The 17,314-nt window shown below is 32.3% G+C and overlaps 1 protein-coding gene across 1 annotated transcript in view; it reads left to right on the top strand.

Annotated features, from left to right (window-relative positions):
* The window catches only part of LOC132908361 (putative mediator of RNA polymerase II transcription subunit 26), a 254,038-nt gene that overhangs the window by 28,404 nt on the left and 208,320 nt on the right, over positions 1-17,314 (top strand). The window lies entirely within an intron of this gene.

Here is a 17,314-nt window from a genome sequence, read left to right on the forward strand (position 1 = left end):
AGTCTAGTAATTAAAAAATTGTAAAGTTTTGTGCAAATAAAAAGATACTTGAGAAAATATGCAACGTCATAAGATATTCAATGACAATGAAATAAATTGATGCATGCTATCTTAGAAGAACACGTTAAGTGTTATTATTTTTGTATAACTTCTATCTAGTTAAAAATTAATTTCTCTATGAATTCCTTTTATAAATGTGTATCTTTCATAGGAACGTTGAAATACAATTTTTATAACATTTTTTGAAATGCGTACAATGGTGAAGAATGAATGAATCTATCACGGAATCCAATATATCTGTATCATATATATTGCAAAAGTATGTAATTTCGAAACACGGATTTCTCATTTTTTAGTTGCAGTATAGTTCGTGATGTATATCATTGGATTTCCAGTGAGTTATTAATCCTGTTTGGCAGATATTTGATGCGTAAATACCGACGCGATAAACGAAAACCTTTTAATGAAGTGATTCATGCAAGATTAATATAAAATTCATTAATCTTAATAAAAGATTAATATATTTTGAATAACGTTCCTTATACCTAATACTGCAACATAGATTTATATTGATTTTGATTGTATCAGTATGTGATAAAAAGTATAAAAATATTTATTCGATGTATGTTTTCAAATTGTTTAATCATTTTCGTGTATTATCTAGATACACTTAAAAATTGTAATATTTCGGAGTAGCAAACGCGAGTTACAAAAAATATGAAAAACAAAAAATGTTTGTACGTTAAGTTACGTATTTTAACATTTTCATACGACCTGAACAAACGTATATTTATGTACGTACATATTTTCGTTAATTTTCTCTGACTAATTCTATATGTGTACTATATATGTATATATTTCGTTATTAGTTGTATTGTTTGCAATGACAAGACAACATGAAATATTTAGATTTTAATCAGCGAGATTGAAATCAATATCAAATTACGATAGACACGCTGACATGCGCGACATTATTCAGCAAATCGATAGAACTGATTCATTGTAATTTCTTTGTATTCCTTTGTATTAATTATTTATTAGAAGAAACATAGAAATTGAATGGTAATCGTATATATCAGATTCATGGATAAAGAAGACACGAGGAAGCTATAGACGATTTTCTTCATGATTTGTTGACTAACTGAAATATAGTACTTTAGTGGAAATAAATAACATACACTGTATGATACGAATATACTTCCAATGTACAGATTGTTTAGTTTTATCTTTCGGATAGATTACACTGCGCAATTCAGTAGCCTAAATGATCATGATATGTCAATGATAACGAGAACAATACGATATGTATGTGACGTGTCGATAAGTATGCTCTTATATCGCATTCATTTCCTTTCTTCATCAAATTTCTATCGCGATGAGCTCTATTGTTTTACTCTCAGTTCTCAGAAGAAAACCGGTTTTAAAGGTGAAAGTAGATTTACTATCTTGTATTTAAGTATTGTAACTATATCGGAGAAGGTATAATTATAAATATAATATTTCTGGATTTATATTTTATCTTTGTTCGATCTTATAGCCAGTGTCTTGTTAAAGTCTAATTACACCACTCGTTATTATTTCTTCTGTAGATCCAATACCTTTCTCTCTCTCTCTCTCTCTCTGTCTCCACCTTTTCTTTTCTTTTTTGCCTTTCACTGTAGCCTCTGAATTATTCGAAGTATCTGCTCTTAAAATATCGATTTCTACAAAAGCGCAGACGGAATGAACGATTCAAAGGTTATCCGAGAAAACGAGGACTCTCCAGCGGAGAGTGTTCGTGTGAATTATTCGAGAGTGGAGTTTTCTTTTCTTTAGGAGGAAGGCTTGGATTTTCATGGAAACCGGAAGGAAAAGTGTCATTTCAAGAGGACGTGGTTCCTCAGAAGTAAGCTCTCTAAGTTCCTTTCTTGTCGCGTAGACACACCTAATTTCTGCACTTTCTACCTGCCAGTTGTAAGCAAATAAATTAGTTTTTTAAAACGTCTACACGAAATAGGGTAGCCTAAGTATTTGATTATTCGAACGCTTATAGGAACATCTTGAGATTTCACTAGCGTTCGTATGAGACCGACTATCGTGGTTGGTAAAATTTAAAACTAATTTAAATATTTATATAGAAGTTACAAGATATTTATTGCAGACATATATTACGTATTTAGTAAAAGATTAGTATAAATGGCCTGGTGCTTAAATGGTCATTTCAAGCATAATACTAGTCAAATGCGGTCTTATCAAATACCGTGGACTATTAATATAACGAATAATCGACTGTTTAAATAATTTTGTAATCTCTGCGGAATGTACTTGCGCTAACCATCTTATAGTTTCTATATACATTTCCAGATTTGTTTCAAACTTTACGAATATCATCATCACGATAGTCGACTTTCATTACGGTGTTGATGAACTGGTACAATAATTCATACATAACACATAATATATTGCACGCGAAAATTTCCTGCGACGAGCGTTTAAGTACATTGGTGAACCACTGTATAAGCTTGTAAATGCCTGTTATTATTCTTCTTATAATGGCCGCGTTGATCGGTAATTAAGAGTAGTAGCGGAGAATGCACATTGATCCTTTCTAGTGCGCCAGGTGGCACCGGAAACAGGAGCAACACGTGAAGCTCTCCCTCGAGAGAGGATGGCGTATTGATCCTTACAGCACTACCTGACCTGCTATCCTTTTTCAACTCAGTGGCATTATCCTTCCTAAATCTAGCGTCGGTGGGGCCATAATTGCATTTAGATTGATCGTATTAAGGCTTCGTTTATTTTCGAGCTTAATGCAGCAAACGGATGTGCAACTGGAAGAATTTCAATCGAGGCGTTTGGTAGTTTCTTAGATATCGAATCGAAGAAATTGCTCATTTCTCTAGCCGCGAGATAACAATTCCAACTAAATCGAGTAAATTTGGTGGTGACTGTACGCGAGTAACATCCAACTTACCGAAAGTCCTTTATCGAGACTTGGAACTGAAATATATATATTACGTGAAGTTAACGAAGCTATCGAAATTAATCTTCTTGCGTTATTAACGTCGAGACCACAATTTATGGCCATTTCACGTAGATATACGTCTTACATTCTTTACGGATCGATAATTCACGTAGGATATAGGATCCTTTCTGTTCCTTTACCGAATGTCACGAACTGGTTGGATATGTTATATTTGATGAAACACTGTTCTGGATATTGAACATTTTTGCCTATGGATGGACTATACACATTTTATAGTCGTATCACTTAACACAATTTTTCTGACAGTTAGGCACGTAAACCACGTATACCTTTTTCGCATTGGCGCTTAACCACTGGTTATTTATAGGCGTGTCTTTTTCAATTAGAACAATTTCTTTATAGAGAGTAATTTTAAATTGACATGCAAGAATTTTATAATCTGCAGGTAAAGACTATTTTTAACTGACTAATGTGCAATATATGAATTTCGCCCTAATATACGAAAGTTGATATTGGAGATTGAATCTGCATATTTAGGAGATCTAGCATTAACGTATTTAACATCTTTCCAGGAATAAATTCATTTATTATGAGCTTCTTCTGACTCGATGTAAGAGGTTATTTAAGTAACCAATCAATTCCTTAAATTGTATCTATTAACGTCCAATTACTGCGATGGATTATTAATTATTCCAAAAGTGGAATGATTCATACAGTTGGAACCATTTATATCCCTTTTACGATCGTAGTTGGAAATAAATGTCAAAAGAAACAGGAATGATTCAAAGAGAACTCCGTTTTTTCCGTCATTTCATTCTAATTATTTTTTACGTACGGAAAAAGAAGTATTCTTATTTAACAAAAAAATAAAAAAAAAAAGATGAACAGTGCATCGGAAAAATACAGATACGTCGCTGCACGTGTGAAAAAAATATGCTTCTGAAAACGTAGTCCTCTTTGAACAATTCGTCTCTTCCCTCTAATATTCTTCCTCTGCAATTACAATAAAAAATAAATATTCGATTTTTTACAGTTAGATGAACTCTGTATAATTCTGATAATGAATATTTTTGTAACCTACTGATAAGTTTCAAATTATTTAAACTATTCTTGTATCAACTATCTTTAGTCAATGCATAGTTTGCGATTACATCCATATTTTTGGAACTCAGAAATGGTTTCGTAATTATTTGAAATACATATAGCTGTATCAAGTGTCTAATAATTAATGCATAGCTACGATTACAGGTGACGATTAGCAGAATTAGTGAAATCGATGTAATTATACGGTGCATCGAACTCGGCTGAATTCTCGTATCTGCTTTTACATTCTTACGATATTCTCATCATTCTTGGGAGCGAACATCTGTTACAAATCGGATACCTTTATTGATTATTCAAATTCAGAGCGGAGGACGAGAGAAGTAGAATAAATGCATGCATTAATTACGATGGTAAACAGCAACGAGTTTAGATTGATAAAACGATTATCGTGCATGAGATACTGTTAAGCTGCTATTTCTCGCTATTTGTCTGTATTCGTTATCGTAGAATATAAACAATGGAAGAAAACTCCGTAGTATTTATCTGTGAAACGATAGAAATTTTCAACGTCTGTTTCTTCTATACAGACACGTACGAAAATAGCTATATTTTGCCTCGTTAGGAATGCTTTGTGGATGTAAATAACATTTGCCTTCATCTCTTTGATACTTCTCTAAATGGAAATTACTTTCATCAAAGTGGAACTCCAGTTACTCAATTTGCGCTGTGAAAATAGACTTTCACATGTGCAATAATAGCTACTATTATACTTATCGTTGGTCTTATCGCACGTGTTCGTTACAATCTATGGTAATTGTTCTTATCAAAATTTCATTTGCTATATATGAGTCTTATATTTTGATTTCAGAATCTGATATAGCTAAGAGATATAATAGACAAGACTTTTATAATAATCGATTAACTTTTCCTTCTTTCAATAGGCAATTGATTGACAGCACATTGAATTTTGAAGTTGACATTCTCTAAAAATCGAGGAACCTAACTTATCGTTTCTTCCAGCTATGCCCCTTATATACGATGCAATATATACGCGTAATAGATTAGATGGAAACATAATGTATAAATTGGAAATTTGAGAAAGATTAAGCAGCGATTATTCGCGTAATTTCTTTTTCTTATGTGTGAACATCGTATTTTCTATTATCTTCCATTATTTGTCGCGTTTAATGAATATTCGATTGGCGGATATTCGATAGGAACTTCTATTCTGGCCGCTTATATCGCGCGATGTGCAAACCAGTGAAACAAATCCGAAGTGGCGATGTCATTACAGATTCAATTTTCCTGTACATAGAACGATAAATACATAGAGAAGAGGGGGAGGAGAGTAGATGTATCGAAGCTTTGTCAAAAGAGCTGTCACTGATGTATATTCGAAAGTGGTTAACCGTTTGTACAGAGCGTTGCGGATATCTCTGTAACGATGGTTTTCAGCCGGCTCGAGTAAACACAAAGGTAAAATCAAAGGACGATTGATGATGTCGTGTATCCAATCCTCAGCTATTTGATTCTCTATCAGCCGAGTGTATAAAATGCAATTTCGCGAAAGTAGAAAGGAATTAACGCGACGTGTAATTTTACTTCCGGGGAACGGCGAAAATAATAATTTGGTTAAATTGTTGTTAATTCTGAAGAACGTTATTCGTGGTAACTTGCAGTGTAAATGATGAATTTTCTTTCAAGGTATAGGCATTACGTTGCATGTTGAATATGTGACATGCTGAATACAAAAATGAATGAATTCATCGTATTTTATAATTTACTATGTAATAAGCTTGGGGCTTTCATGGAGAATTCTAAGGTGCTTCGAAGAAAAGGAAAATTATGCAAATTGATGTGAAAATCTGTATGAAGAGTAACTACATACTTAGCGATGTTAGTACTGGGTTTTTACTGATAGTAACACGTTCAAAGCTACTCTGTTCTACATTAGCCTACATTCTATGATAATAAATACTTTTTATATAGAATGTGTTTCTACGTTGTACGCAATAAGATAAATCAATATATTTTGTGTTAATAGTTGCTGTAACAGCATATTACATTTCTTCAGATTTTCATTTGTGACACATAGGAGAACGGAATAAAAGTATATTTAATACAGTTGTAATTAATCATAATAAGAGGAATACAAATGTTAAAAATCTTCTCTTACGTATGGAAATATTTATTTCATTGTGTTTATCAATTTGTTCTACAACAGAAGCAACATATTTCATTCGTTGGAGAACACGTTTCATAAATCAGAGCACGATCATGTGAAAGCTAAATATACTAAATATTTTTTCGTGTCACAGAAAATTATAGGCTTCGTACGACGGGATATTTTTATAGCTGGTCCGAAGCACGAAACAATACCATGCTCGTTGAACACAACTCGCGCGAGAATCTATAATAGCCATTTGTAATAAACGTTGCGCGTAAAATTTTCATGCCACTGCTGAAAAATTTAGCGGTAGTTTGACTTGTCACTTTAAAATAGAATATTCTGTCAGCTTCGTAAATTCGCATCATTTGTATATACATATAACGATATTTGCAACGACTAATAAGGTATTTACACGGCATCGACTGCTTTCAAATAAATCACAGTGAATACAAACAGAACAAAACAGACACAAACGTATCAAAGAACGTGTTACGATGAAACTGATTCAACTCAGTGGAATCGGCATCATACCAATTTATCTCCATAAAGATGCTACCAAACCGATTCGACTTAATGCAATCGATACCAAATCAATTCAACTCGATGACAATGGTACCAAACCGACTCGGTTGGATGAAAACGGTACCAGAACGATTTGACTTGATGAAAACGGCACCAGAACGACTCGATTTGATGAAGAGGGCATCAGATCCACTCAATTCGATGAGGATGGTGCTGCACCGATCGAAGTTGGTATAGATAGTAGGTATACGATGTTAGTGATGATTCTACTTAGCAAATAGACTGCGAATTTTTATGCAAATTTATATCTTCATGGATATAGCCGAAGAAATAGGACGCGAATAGATACAGTATAACAAATACGTTAAAAGAATTTAAAATAGTATTCGGTATAAGTACCAGAATAGTAAGTAAAAGAATACAATGTAATAAATAAATATTATATGATATTAACTATATAATATTAGTTAGAATTTTAAAAAATACCGCTTCTAGAGTATAAAGTGAAAAATTTACCTGGCTGGAAAAATTGCATCTATTGCACTCTCTATATCGTTGTAAATTATTTGCAATTCAGCGGATTTTGTACTTTTAAATTCCCTGTAAATGCATAAATATTCGCAGTGTCGATATTTTGATAGCTTCTCGACATTCGTAAAATACCTCGTTTTTTAGATCCTTATAATTTTCAAAGTTTCTGCGCTCTTTTTAGAACTAGAGTTCTAATTATCGTAATAGGATCATGCTACATTTAAATTATCACATCAAATACTCGCGTAAAAATATACTATGCTGTGGCATTAGATCAGTTACGATGGTAATTCTATGTGTTCAAAACTTTCTGTATTGCTATTGACGATTCTGTGGTTTGTGTATGTATTGATACGAAGGTTTCTATGCTTGTGCGAGTTTGTGTACCTTTGAAATTCTATGTGTCGCGCTCAACAGATCTAAACTATAGTGTGTTACTAGTAGTAAATCCGACGTTGTCGTATCGGCTTCACTGGACTTTGTGGAACATATGGACGTCGATATATTAGCGGTCGCTTGCTTTGCTTCCTGCGTACTCAGAATTGCTTGTATCAATTTTACTGTTATCTATATTGCTTTCTTTGATTCTAATTAGCCTTACGTCACGCTTCGCTATTTGACAACATCCTTTAGTTTTCCACTCGCATTCAATCAGGGTAATTTTGTGGTGTTTTTAATTGAATTATTCTTCACGCCATGTATAATGTAAATTTGCATATTTCTGCATATTTGCATATTTCACGAGTCTATCTGACACGGAATTTTCATTTCTTTCTATTTTGAAAAACACGTTAAATACGTCGTCATCTTCCGCTTTTCATTATCGTATTTTGTTAGGTATTACAACTGGCAAACGTAATTCTAAGAAATAAATTATGTCTGAAATTTATAGAAAGCTTCGTGGGTTTTGTCATTTATTTTCATAAATATTACAAGAGTTCTATTTTTAAGCTGCATCTCGTACACACTGACAAACTTTGATAGTCAAGCACAAATTGACGATCATTCCGAGTTTTCCTGTTAGAAATAGTTATGAAAGGATCATTCGAAGCGGATGTAACTTTCGTTCGAGTCGCCGGTAAGAAATCTGGAAAATATATCTCAAAAGTTATTTTGACTTCGTCGAAGTTTACGTAGCATTCTAAGAGGAGCAGAGCGGGAAGTTTCATAAATACTTCGCAGTACGCGCTGAAATGCCAAGATTTTCTTATGATCTTCGAAAAGGATATTTTTATTTAAAAGCAAAGTTTCTCTTTCTAATTCCTATCTTACATAAATAATCTACTGTTCCTAATTAACCAACTAGCTTTGATTATCCTATCTACGAAGGGAACCTTGAGATTTTATATTATTTTACACTTAACTGTAACGTCTTAAATATTTTAAATTACTACGGTAATTAAGTTTTTAATTTCTAGGAATTTTGTCTATTAAATAAAATTGAAAAGATCGATTCTAGGATTCACGTTGATCACATATCTTTTATTCCTTTTTATCAATTCACAATGTTGTAGATATCTTTCTCTCGTAACACCCTGTATACTTGACGAGATATAACGAAAGAAATAACAATTTTTCTCTTAGTCGATCATTAGAATCTTCGTTAAACTGAAAGTACCACGAAAAATATGTACAGCACAAACACAAACGAATAACGCCACAGAAATTACAAGCATCTGGCTGCATACTTCAAACTTAGACTTTCACAGCGGATCAACGTTGATGCTTAGCTCGTGTTGCACAACGCTCGCGCCTTTAGATAGCCCGCAGTATCCTGCGAAACTTTACAAGGCCTGAAGCTATTTTCTGGACTTATGAAAGCTCCGTACGACGTATCCAAAAGTGGCGAAAGATGTTTTGTATCTCATACTTTGCCGTATATCGCTTAAACTTTCAACGAAGGGTTTTACAAGATGGAAGAGGAAAAAAGCGACTTCGTAAAGAAAGCTGCGTCGTTTTACTCTGATTCCTTATTTTCGCTAATTCGAGGCAATGTATCTTAATTTGATTAAATATTAAAGTTAATTAACAGGTCGTAAATACAAGGAAATTTTAAGCATAAGTGATTTAACACCTTGAGGTCAATTTTTAAGTTTCAAATTAATTATACACGAAATAAGCTCGTTGTTCGAACTATACATCATTTATGTGTTATCTATTGTGTATTAGATACGTTGAAAATTCCAGGACAAGTTATAAATAAATTGTGTTTACTTCTCTTTGATCCCAAAATACATTTACAGTATCCAATTATAGTTTAGGTAAATCCACCTATATCAGAAATATTTCTTAATAAAAAAATTATTGTTTGTCAACTGATAGAACAAGTCGACGTATGACTTTCATTATATTAAATTCTCTCTATCTCTTTCGTCTTCTTATACGTCGGTTGAACGGTGTATCGAGCAGTTTCTCTGCGGAGAGAATTCCGGCGAAGAAAGAAAGAGAAAAAGGGAAGATTCATTTAGTGAATGTGAAAGGGCCAGTAAAAGCCACGTTTACACGGGAAGAAGTAGAGAGCTAATTGTTAGAAGTAAAATAATCAAGGTGCAGTTTTATGTCTCAATAAAATAAATACCTAAATTCACTTCGTAAAATACACTGTACTAAAAAAAAAAAAAAAAAAAGGAAAGGAAAGAAAAACAGTAGGCATAAATCAATCTCCGTCAAAGTATAGCTTTTTAGTATATACGTCGCATACATATCGAAAGTAATTCTTGGCGCTGTAATGTAAAAATATCGATGATAACGATAGCACGTTGATCTTGTTCAACTTTTATTTACCGGATTGTTAGATGATTCACGAAATAGCAGAAAAGGAAAAGGAAGGTTCACCAACAATTCATTGGTTGGATTGTAGCATAAGAGAAACGGCGACTACGCCATTATCAGCACGTATGAGGATTTCCAAGTACCTGGATCATGGCCAATTCTGCCGCAAATGCTCTCCCCGAACTGTCCTTTACGATTTGTCATCCTATCGCTCGAATTCAATCCAATCCATTACACTCGCGTATTACAGAAATTGCCTTAGCTATATTTGGCCCTTTCGATTTCTCGCGTCCAAATTTTTTTGCCCCTGTGACTCGACTATATGCTTTTCCTTTAAAATTCAGTTCTTCGAATTCTTCTTTTCTAATTATTATAACATTTTTTATTTTAAATTTAATAATTAATTTATTCTAATAATAATCTTTTTATTAATAATTAATATCTAATAATGCGTTTCAATTCTCTCTTTTTTCAAGATTGACAAGGGTGTAGATGCTTTCGACAAAATTAACGTTCAGTTTTATTGCGATCGAATTACGATTGCATATACCTTTAATTTATTTTCATCGTATCATTTTAATTATGATTATTCAGTTAGATTAGGAAATTTACGATTAGTCATGTGGTTTCACCATGACGAAGATCGACTACATTTGTCGATTAATACGAGACAACATCTAAATCGAATCTTCGGCGAAAGATGGATAGGATTAGGAGGACCAATAGAGTAGCCTTCTCAATCACTTGACTCCAATTTTCTAGATATCTTCTTGCGAGAATATCTAAAGAGTTTAATCTACTTATCAGCAATAAATAACGTGATAAATTTACGACTACGAGTGCTACACGAAAGGAATGCTCTTGAAAAAAGTCGGCGATTTATGTTTCCCAGACGTTGACCTTTTGTAGATTGAGATGGACGGAGGACGCAGCAAATTTCTTTTTTGCGAATGTGAAAGCGAATTTTTATGTTGTTCATCGAATGGATTGTCTTTCGGATTTACGTATCGAGTTGAGTAATACGTTCGTTTCTTATTCATCTTATTTAAAAATTGTTAGAAGCAAGTGAAGACACATCTGTTTAAACTCTTTAACGAGAGATTTACGTTTATAAGGAAGTGAAACAAATAACTTACTCTTTGATTATATGCAGGTAGGTTTTATATAAAAGGAATAAGACTAGATGTACTCTATCAAAAAAAAAAAAAAAAAAATTCTCAATGAATTTATCATTCAACCTAATATATTGGTTAGAGATCACTTTATGGTTGACGAAGTTTTAAATTCATTCTTTCATGACATCCTATCTACCGTTGAAATTTATCTACGAGAAGAGCAATATCTAGAATACATATGTGATAAGTATGAAACACAGGTGGAACGAAATAGTTGAGAGTAATAGACCATTAGCATTACCTTGGAGGGTTCACTGATGGAATGACCAACCGATCGATATGCTGGGACAGATGCGAAAGTGCATCGTCCCTGATGTTGGCGTAGGTCCAACAGCTTCTAAGCTGTTGTAGATGCTGACGGAAGTACAAAGATTTTTTCCTCGGGAAGGTCTTCTTGTTTGTTACAAATACTGGAACGAAGATAAGAATCTCTTAACTTGATAACTTTTATGATTGTTCTACTTAATGCAAAAAGATTTCTTATTTAAACGTTGTTATAGTAAAGTTTTGCTATTTCTTTTATAATTATTTTTTTAAATCTCTGGTTATCTTCAGTTTTCAGTATTCTTAACAGATTCAATTTTTTTAACGAAACGTTTATCATATTATAAAATAACTTTGTCTATTGTTTCTAATTATATCGTAGAAAGATTGTATTTAATTAAATCCTAAAGTTACGGTCCACATAATTTAGATCGCTTTTCGGGCAAAATATTTCCGCAATAGGTTGATGTAATAAACAACATATCCTCATTAAGCTAAATATTGTTTACTGAATAAAAAAATCAATATTCCCCTCCCTTAGCGATCACCAGACTGAATTATGTCGATATATGAACATGACATTGATGTTCTAAAATAACTATCTCGCCAACAGCAATATAAAAAGCTGCAATTCACTTAACGAGAGTTAGTTCTGAAAAGCAGCTATAACAAAGGTTACAAAGTCATATTAAAACCTGTTTGGACCTATGGGATCCAACTATGGGGAACAACGAGCAACTCCAACATAGAAATTCTCCAACGATTCCAATCAAAAACTCTAAGATCTTTAATAGACGCACCTTGGTATGTTATCAACGAAGCAATACATCGCGACCTTGAGATACGCACAGTCAAAGGAGAAATAATCAAGTTCAGAAACAGATATAATATAAGAGTTAACAATCATCAAAACCCGTTAGTTACACAATTACTTGACACGACGGATCAGATCAGCAGATTAAAAAGGAAATATCTCTTAGATTGAAGCATTAGATCCAACTATAATCAAACATACTATAAACTTTTATAATCCAAGTTACAGTACCACGCAAAAAAATTTACTTAAAATTCTGTATGAGAATTGATTGTAAATAATCTACTAAATAAAAAAACAAATAACAAAGGTTGTTTTATATATTTTGTTACATTAAAGATCCAAGTTACAGTACCACGCCAAAAAAATTTACTTAAAATTCTGAATGAGAATTAATTGTAAATAATCTACTAAATAAAAAAACAAATAACAAAGGTTGTTTTATATATTTTGTTACATTAAAGATCCAAGTTACAGTACCACGCCAAAAAAATTTACTTAAAATTCTGAATGAGAATTGATTGTAAATAATCTACTAAATAAAAAAACAAATAACAAAGGTTGTTTTATATATTTTGTTACATTAAAGATCCAAGTTACAGTACCACGCCAAAAAAATTTACTTAAAATTCTGTATGAGAATTGATTGTAAATAATCTACTAAATAACAAAAAAAATAACAAAGGTTGTTTTATATATTTTGTTACATTAAAGATCCAAGTTACAGTACCACGCCAGAAAAATTTACTTAAAATTCTGTATGAGAATTAATTGTAAATAATCTACTAAATAAAAAAAGAATAAAGGTTGTTTTATATATTTTGTTACATTAAAGATTATTTTATCCAACGATCAAATACGATATAGATTATTCCTAATAATACCGATTCTACTATGTTGCAGTTTCATTTTTAACTACTAGAATATATTTCATAATTTAAAAAATTATCAAGGGAAATTATCACGCTTCGTTTATGTAGGTTTTCCATTATATGTCTGATGAATATAAAGTGTAGAATTACAAGAAATATTGTAACAAATATTTTTAATGACAATTGTTTTAAAGAAAGCAATTGAGATAAATATTTTATTTGGTCGTGACGACATGAAGAGAGGAAAATGAAAACTCCTTTGGGAATATATACGCGGGAATGGTTCTTGTAAGTCAACAGAGAACCATCATACATTGGTGAGCTTGAAACCCTTCGGAACCTCATATACTTTCACGTATTGAAGGTCTCGAAAGCTTCGGGAATCTCACGATAAAGAGGTGTGTGCCTTTTTCATTGCGAATGTTCTGAAACTCGAGCCCGGATGAAAAGCTTCAGATCGATTGATGATTAAAGACGTTTCCACTGAAAGAAACACGGTCTCCCAGTATCGAATAATCTCTTCAGTGCCAATGCTATCTTTGTAAAGTGTTTATTACATAATATCCCTAATTGATGTAGGGATTATTATCGACTACGATACGATACACAATATGTTTGTACAATTAATAATTACGAATTAATATACGTCGCGTGTACATGTATTATCTCCATGTATTATTGTTAATTAGGAAAATACTAAAATGTTCATGCAATTCGATGTTTGGTCTGTAAACTATCATGCTTTATAAACGTTAATGGTTTGTGACGATGTTGTAATTGGTTAATTATAATTACTAATCTCACAAGAATATTCAGATTAAACATCGACGTTATGCAATATGTTTTGTAATTTACATAATACTTGTAATATTATTGACGAAAAACTCGCGAAAACTTGACTAAACTACGTAAACGAAAGCGAAAAATTCACTATTCGCTCAGGTTTCTACTATTTCGGTCTCACAATTTTTGAACGATTATTAAATGATGCTTTATAGATGTAAAATCTCCATTCGACGAGCACAAAAATACTCCCTTTACCGTAATTATTCGAGCATCGTAAAGATAGATTTAAAATTTAAGAAGAGAGCGTAGCACGGAAATACGGAGCAAATGTTGTTTCTCCGCGTTAAATATTATAATGTAATCCCTTCTCTCGAATTTAAAGTCTCGCTAAAGCGCTTATTTTTCTCGGGGCGCGGAACGTGTTAAGCTCGAGGTGAATTGAAAGTTACAGCCTCCCAGCGCGGTTAGAGATCCGCGTGTTGCCGAATAAACACGCGGAAATAAGTTCCTTGCGGGTAATGTAATTGAAGTTGAATCAGCCTTATAAATACGGACGAGTAAGTTTCTCATGCGTACTGTGACTTAACAATTACGCATGACTCTCTTGAGAATATTGTCGCGCCGGAGGATTTACTAAATGAACCTTGAACTGTAAGAAATCACGAGATTGTTTAAGATCACCATTGCGTTAAGTACAAACTGCTTGAATTTATACGAGGGAAACATTGGAAAAAGCCAGTCCGATCAGTTGCCTGTTGCACCGAGCCGTTCTATAGCTTCCGTCTATTTCGTTGTTTTTTCTTCCTTGGCAAACAAATGATCCTCCGATTCGTTACTTTGCCAGCGAACTTTCTTAATTAGTATATAGAGGAAGTTTGTAACTCATAGCGTTCGCGATGAAGTTTCGAACGTTACGTGTAGTTTTCGTTTTTTCTTGGTTTTGTTTCCTTAATTCGAATTTATCGTGTCAAACCGCGGATGTTTACGCGAATTAACGTTTTTATGAACGTTACTAAAATAATGAAATCTGAGCAGATTGTTTCGCTGACTAACTACTCTAAGTAGATTTCGATTTAATTTTAACTTGTTTTTGTTAACTTTTAATTTTAACAATATGTTGTTGTTCAACGATCGTTTGTTAAATATATAAAGCTAATATATAGAACTCTGTTTTACTTCTTAATATAAAGTTATGTTAATTCACTTGAATCACTTATGTTACTTCGTTTAATAAAAGAGGCAGATTATGTTTATTATATTTCCAGCGAATGCAATATCCAGTAATATCGTAAAATTAGTTTAACGTACTTATTAGTTGTAAAAGAGTTTGGTGAAACGTCACGGAACTCGATAATTTCCTCTTTTAACGCGTTTTAACGTCGTTATAAAACGAGAATACACGTTTCATCCGCTTTGATGTTGCCACGAAGCTTTCCTTCATATGATCTCATGGCTTTTCTGATTTTTAATTTAATAAATATGCGTTATACGTGTATCATTATGAACATGATAATTTTACTACAAATTTTCGATTTTTACCTTTTCTTAATGTTCATCAGCAACTTATAACAATGTTTAGACTCCTTTTTACTTGGCTGAAGTTACCGACGACATCGTCGATGATGAAAAGTATACTTTCTTCCAGAATAAAGGTTCGTAAACGTGTACGAGAATTGTATGCAATTTTACTATAGTCTTTGAACTATCGTAAAGTATAAAAACAGTGTACCTTCAGCTATTACGTACGTTTTTACGAATGTACTGAAACAGCAGAGTTATAAAATCACAGACGTTCCGCGCAAACAACAGTTTGCTTTCAACATGAACTTGTTATAATTCAAAACGTTAAATTCCGCTCCTTGTCACTTGCAATTATTTATAAATATAAGCAACACATTTTCTGATGATTTATAGATACAATATGAAATGTATTACCAAGTATTAGGTTGTCCGAAAAGTGTCTTTCTTTCTTTTTCTTTTTCTACAAACTTTCCACTTTATACAAACGTGAAACCAAGTCTGTGAAATGTCGCGGTGTTTATCTCAACAGAACAAAATGGATCGTACGTAATTCGACAAAATAATATAAAATAAAAAAACGTTGTGCGTCTATTATGTCCTCATAAAACAAAAGAAACTTTTTGGACAACCTAATATCTTACGGTTTCCATCGTTTTTAATTTTACTCGTTTTTAATAATTACTGTAAATTCTCAGTCATTTGGCAATTTAAAAACAATACACCGATTAAATGTTCACGTTATTCCATAATCAACGTAGAATGCTTATATAAATATAACGTAAAATAAATTTAACCATCGAAGCATTCTACATTGATTATAAAATAACGTAAACATTTAACCGATGTATTTTATATATATATCGTTAAATAAGATTTAAAGTTTTTTCAATAATCCAAGAAATTAATTTATACATTCAACATTGTTACTTTTGCTTTATTCAAATATGAACAGTGAGTAATCACCTAATCTAGAAGTGTACAGTAATTATACAATTTATAAACGTAGTTACTTTTACATAATCACAGCTTTAATTTGTAGGAATTGGGATAAAATTTATGATGGATTTCAATTATATTCTTCGAGAGAGATTTAACGAGTTTCATCTTAAGAAAATAAATATATTCCCTTACGGAAGATTGAACAGCATTTTTGTCGAATTCTCATCATGCGGCTTGAAAGCATTCAATGTCTGTGAATCGTTCAATCCGTGTACCTTTTCCGCAGAAGTGAATGAACTTTTAAAGGGTTATAGATCGAAAGGGTTACGTATTTCTCTCGAGGGAACTTCTCAGATTGTATTTTTAATGTAGACTCTACCTATTCAAATTACTCGCATAGTTATCATTCATAGGGAAACTCTTCGTTTAAACCTAACAATTTTATGCGTCAAGATTTTTTCAAAACACCAAAAGCTTTTTTGCTTATTGAAACGAAAGTGAGATTGAGACACGAAAATTCTAGAAGCAACGAGATCCTAATAAATTCATGTTAACTTCTTTCTATAAATTACTCCATGAGAAAAGAATTCCAGTAGATCCAGTGATATGTAATGACATTCAAGATAAAAGAATTCTTGCCCGCTCTATCTATTGTTTGCGTTAACACTCGATTACATTTTATATCGAAGGAGACCAAATCAATCAAATAATTCGTTTCGTACTTTTATTGTAGTATTTTAACGAAACATTTATCATTATATCTATATTTATACAAAATTGTTGTCAAATCAATTTTTTTCTTTTGAATAATATAAATAAATAATATGAATATCGTTGATAGACAAATGGCAGGTTGAAGGTATCTTTGAAATTCGATAATCTCTGTATACGAATATTTGCTCGAATGTCTTCGAATAGTGATTTTCGGTTGGATGACTA

The sequence above is a fragment of the Bombus pascuorum genome, chromosome 1, assembly GCF_905332965.1.
Source record: "Bombus pascuorum chromosome 1, iyBomPasc1.1, whole genome shotgun sequence".
Lineage (NCBI taxonomy): Eukaryota > Metazoa > Arthropoda > Insecta > Hymenoptera > Apidae > Bombus > Bombus pascuorum.